The sequence below is a fragment of the Octopus bimaculoides genome, chromosome 22, assembly GCF_001194135.2.
Source record: "Octopus bimaculoides isolate UCB-OBI-ISO-001 chromosome 22, ASM119413v2, whole genome shotgun sequence".
NCBI classification, from domain to species: domain Eukaryota; kingdom Metazoa; phylum Mollusca; class Cephalopoda; order Octopoda; family Octopodidae; genus Octopus; species Octopus bimaculoides.
In genome coordinates this window covers 3,919,612-3,924,507 of record NC_069002.1, presented here as the reverse complement: position 1 = coordinate 3,924,507, position 4,896 = coordinate 3,919,612, and the positions used below count along the sequence as shown (strand labels likewise).

The window sequence follows — 4,896 nt, the reverse complement described above, 5'->3', positions numbered from 1 at the left end:
TGTGATGAGAACTGATTTAATCAACTGACCTCTTGAAGCCATCGTTAGCGGCATTCTCAGAATGTTAGCAATAAGTGGAATTTGAGGCTGAAGTAGCAGGTCAAGGATTAGACATCGGAGTCATTTCAGAAGGTCCTCCTCTCCCTCCTACACATCACCATCATCATCATCATCATCTCCTGTTCTTCTTCATCCACGCCCCCCCCCTTTCTCCTTCACATTCCCTTTCCTCTTTCACATCCCCTCTTCCTCGCAAACATCCCTCCTCCTTTCTCTTTTTCCTCCTACTCCACACTCCAATCCCCAGCACAACACTTCACACTCCTCCTCCTCCTCCCTCACTTTTCGTTGTTGTTCTCCTCTCCCTCTTTTTACTCTTTCTTCCTTCTCTCCCTCCCTCTTGGTTTGTTATTCTTTTTCTTTCCCTTCCTCCCCCTCCTCCTCTCCTTGCATTTGCCATTGTCTACAGGACAGACAGACAGACACAGATGCAACTTAACTTTTTGTCTTCCAGTTGTGTAGTTAACCCCCACCTCACCTCTGTGTCCCAGTAACGTCCTAAAACAACTGTGAATTCAGACTGGCTTCATAAAACAACTGTAATTGCTTTTTTATTTTGATATATTAAGTTCATCATCATCATTATCATCATCATTGTCGTCATCATTTAGCACCCATTTTCCATGCTGGCATGGGTTAGACGGTTTGACTGAAAACTAGTAGGGTGGAGTTTTGTTCAGTTTGCAACCTCCCCTCCTTTACCTTTCTTTACATTATGCAAAGTGATTTGTTGCCATCATTAATATATGGAATGCTTAAGACAACGAGCTGGCAGAATCTGCTTTTCATGTCAAACTAATCTCTTCTGTTAGTGATGTAATTGTGAACTGCATTTGTTTCTAGCACACCCCTATACATTACTGGCAATCAACTATGCAATATTATAAATACCGTATTATACTTCTGTAAAAGTAAATGTCATTTAAACGACATTATGGGACAACACACAGTCTATCATCACACCAACATATCAAGACTCACATAACCAAAAAAAAAGGCTACAGTCCAAACCACTCTGGTAGGGTTTTGTTAGCACACATTTTCATTCCCTCTGCTCTGGTTAATGACATTTTATGCATTTGGAATGGCCATAAGGATCTCACTAAAAGCCCATGCTGATGACTCCACACTTCAAACTTCCTTGCTCTCAATGGCATTTTGTTCCTTAGTTTCAGGTTTGCTGCAGTCTTGATATCCTTGGCCAGGTCTCCAGTCTTTGAATAACTTCCTCTCTTTCCTCCAACAACTCTTGGAGACCCTGAAAGCTAAATGGTTATATGCATTGCCTTTCCATCTCTGAGTAGATGATAAAAACAAAGAACCCCAAAATCTAGCACTTTAAGACTCTTTGGGGGGCCAGTTAACCCGTTTCCATGGTGCATGAGTGACTGAGATCCCAACATTTCCCCTGAACAGGACACCAGTTCGTTCATTTATAGCTGAGTGGACAGGAGCAATGTGAAATGAAGGGTTTTGCTCAAGAATGTAATGTACCACCCAGTTTGGGAATTGAAATCACAATTTTGCAATTGTGAGTGTAACACCACTAACCACTGGGCCATGTGCCTCCATGACCCAAAATTAGAGGAAATTTATCTCTCATCTGTTTTATCCTCATCGTCCTCAAACCCCAAACATTACTATCTCAAGCCCTAAAACCCATGGGGCAGCTAGTTACCTGATTCCCTGGTGTATAAGTGACTAAATGGGTCACCAGTCTGTTGTAGGTTCGCTCATTCACAGCTGAGTGGACAGGAGCTATGCTCAAGAACATACCACCCAGTCTGGAAATTGAAACCACAATCTTGCAATTACGAACACCAGGCCATGTGCTCTCATGGTATCCAATACTGGAGGAAATTCGTCTCTTATCTGTTTTGCTGACTTTCATTTAATGGTCTACAAAAGATACTTTAATAGACAGAGCATCTATACATTGAAAATAGATGTACTGTATTTTAACATGTAGAAGGAACCTTTTTTTGTCAAAAATTAGGTTAAAAAAATATGGGAGTTTCTTATACATGGCTAGTATTATTATCCCTTACGAAACCTTTTTCCCAAATTTCAAGCCCCCAAATTAGGAGGTTCCTTATTTACAAGGGTTCTTTATACACATTAAAATACGGTAAATATGACCTCAGTCAGAAACTATGCTAATGGTGATAATGACATAAATACATTGTTCTGATTAACGAGAGAATAAATAATAACAGAGGTGATTAAAAATTATGTTGACAACAATTGTTTTGTGTCAGGGTTATATTTTCTTTGTTTTGCTTTTTTTTTTTTCAAAAAAGAAAATCAAAATGTGGTCAGTGAACTCAGAATGTTTCACAAAAACTGGAAAAAAAAGGTGATGAGTGAGTGACATTATTGTAGATGCAATGGGAGTAAGGAGGCAAAATTGAGTTCAAAATAACTTAGTAGTACTTGAGAACTGGAGAAAGAGATGAAGTTATGCGGCTATGACGTGGAAAAGTTATAATGCTGTATGATATGGATGAAAAAAAAGAAGGAAAAATTTTGCCAACTAGAATAAATGTAGGAAGGTAATGAAACTTCGGACAGATTGAAGTTAATAAAAAGATTCCTATGAATTGTGTGTGTAGTCAGCAGCTACCAAAATTGAATTCCACAAGGGAAGTAACCAATATAACAATTCCTGAATGATTGCTTCCCTTTACTCACATAATTAACCCACTTGCCTTCGTGCCTTGTTTGATATCTCGTTCGCATTTAGCATTAGAAAAATGGATGAGTTGCCAATATTATTCAAACTACGGTGTAATAATTGCGAAATTTACCTGCATGAAACCTTTGAGTACTAACAACACTCGGTTATGAAAAGAAATGTTTCACCTACAAATGTGGCGTTCACCCAGGAAGACGAGGGACGAGGTGGACAAATAAAACATGATCGTCGGCAGCTGAGTCTCACGGAGGCGATGACAACTGACCGAAATTTCTGGCGATTTGCTCTGTTCGAGAAGACACGTCAAGCCAAGTGAAATCGTAGTCGTGGCCAGTGCTGGTGACACATAAAAGGCACTCGTGCCGATGACACATAAAAGGGGTACCATATCGGTGACACGTAAAACGCATCCAGTACACTCTGGCGTTAGGAAGGGCATCCGACCATGGAATCCATGCCAAAGCAGACATACAAGCTAACCGTCTAATCTATGCAAGCATAGAATAGTTTAACCTATGCCAGCATGGAAAACAGCTGCTTCATGAAGATGATGATGATGATGATATAAATTTATAAAACAGAAAGATAGAATAAGCAAGCTTTAATCACAAATCACAACAATTGTTTCTTTGCATTGTAACAGCTGTTAGCTGCAGAGTTTTCAATGATATACCAGCAGCTGTGTACCCACATGTCATCAGGAGAGTGGCTTTGAAAGCACTGCTGGATCACACACACACACACACACACATATATATATATATATATATATATATATATATACACACACACACAACTTTTTTTTATATTTTAATTTTATACACAACGAGTGAAAACGAGAAAAGCAATCTTTATTCCGGCCCTTCACATTCTGATATCGCATTCCTCCATAGTCATTTTTACCTTTCATCATTTTAGAGTCAATAAAATAAAGCACTGGGTTTTGACATAATCATCTGTTCGCTTCTCCACCATGACCGTCACCAAAAATAAACTGCTTGGCTTGTACCTTAATTAGAAATTATTAAGGACAGTCAGTCGGACCTGGCATCGACAATGTTTAGATGGTGCGTAAAAAGCACCATCCAAACGTGGTCGATGCCAGGTCCACCTGACTGGCTCCTGTGCCGGTGGCACATAAAAAGCACCCACTACACTCTCGGAGTGGTTGGTGTTAGGAAGGGCGTTCAGCTGTTGAAACATTGCCAGATCAGACTGGAGTCTGGTGCAGCCGCTGGCTTTCCAGACCTCAGTCAAACCGTGCAACCCATGCCAGCATGGAAAAGAGTCGCTAAACGCAATGATGATGATGATGATTTATATATATATATATATATATATATATATATATATATATATATATATATATATACATACACATATATATATAATTATGTATATGTTATTATACTTGGGGATGGTCATCTTTTGCCAAATACGTAAACGTATATATATATGTATATTTATATAAGTATATAATTTATATACATAAATATATGTATGTATATATAATTATATATGTATGTAAAATTATGTGTACATCTGTATATATATATTTATATATATTTATTTATATTATATATACACACACACACACACACATATATTATGTTATATACCTACACTAATAGTAATCAATATTATAAATAGTGTGATGAAAAAAGAAAGCAAGAGAGTTTATATGGTGGTAGATTATCTCCTTTAAATTCATAATAAGTCGAGCGACTGAGGTAATCGGTTTACGGCACAGTTCTTCTAACCTCTGAGAGAAAGCAACCGGTCAGCGTGTGATGTAAACGTTTATTGGAACAGATGTCTCGTGTCTCTGACACTTCTTGTATCTGTCTATCTCTCTCTCATTTTGCTGGTTCGTGTTCTTCCTCAGACGAGATGTGATATATTCCTTCGTCGTTGCAGTCTGAATGTACTACGAGACCTTAATTTACTGACGTTTATCCGGAAGATAAAGAAAGAAGCAGGTGCGTATGAGAATAAAAAAAAAATCGGGGACTGAAAGACAGCGAAAGAGAGAAATATAGAAATATAATCAGACATGCAAAGAAGACAGTCGCCTCTTTCTTCTCTGTATAATTGAACATTGTAGGCTCATATATATATATATATATATATATATATATATA

At 38.0% G+C, this 4,896-nt stretch overlaps 1 protein-coding gene across 1 annotated transcript in view; it reads left to right on the top strand.

Moving 5' to 3' along the window:
* The first annotated feature begins 4,487 nt into the window (after window positions 1–4,487).
* LOC106867819 (inositol-trisphosphate 3-kinase homolog) overlaps window positions 4,488–4,896 on the top strand; it is a 30,498-nt gene continuing 30,089 nt past the window's right edge. Inside the window, exon 1 of the mRNA XM_014912854.2 lies at window positions 4,488–4,734. The gene's annotated coding sequence lies outside the window, so the exon portion shown is untranslated. The remainder of the gene's footprint in view (window positions 4,735–4,896) is intronic.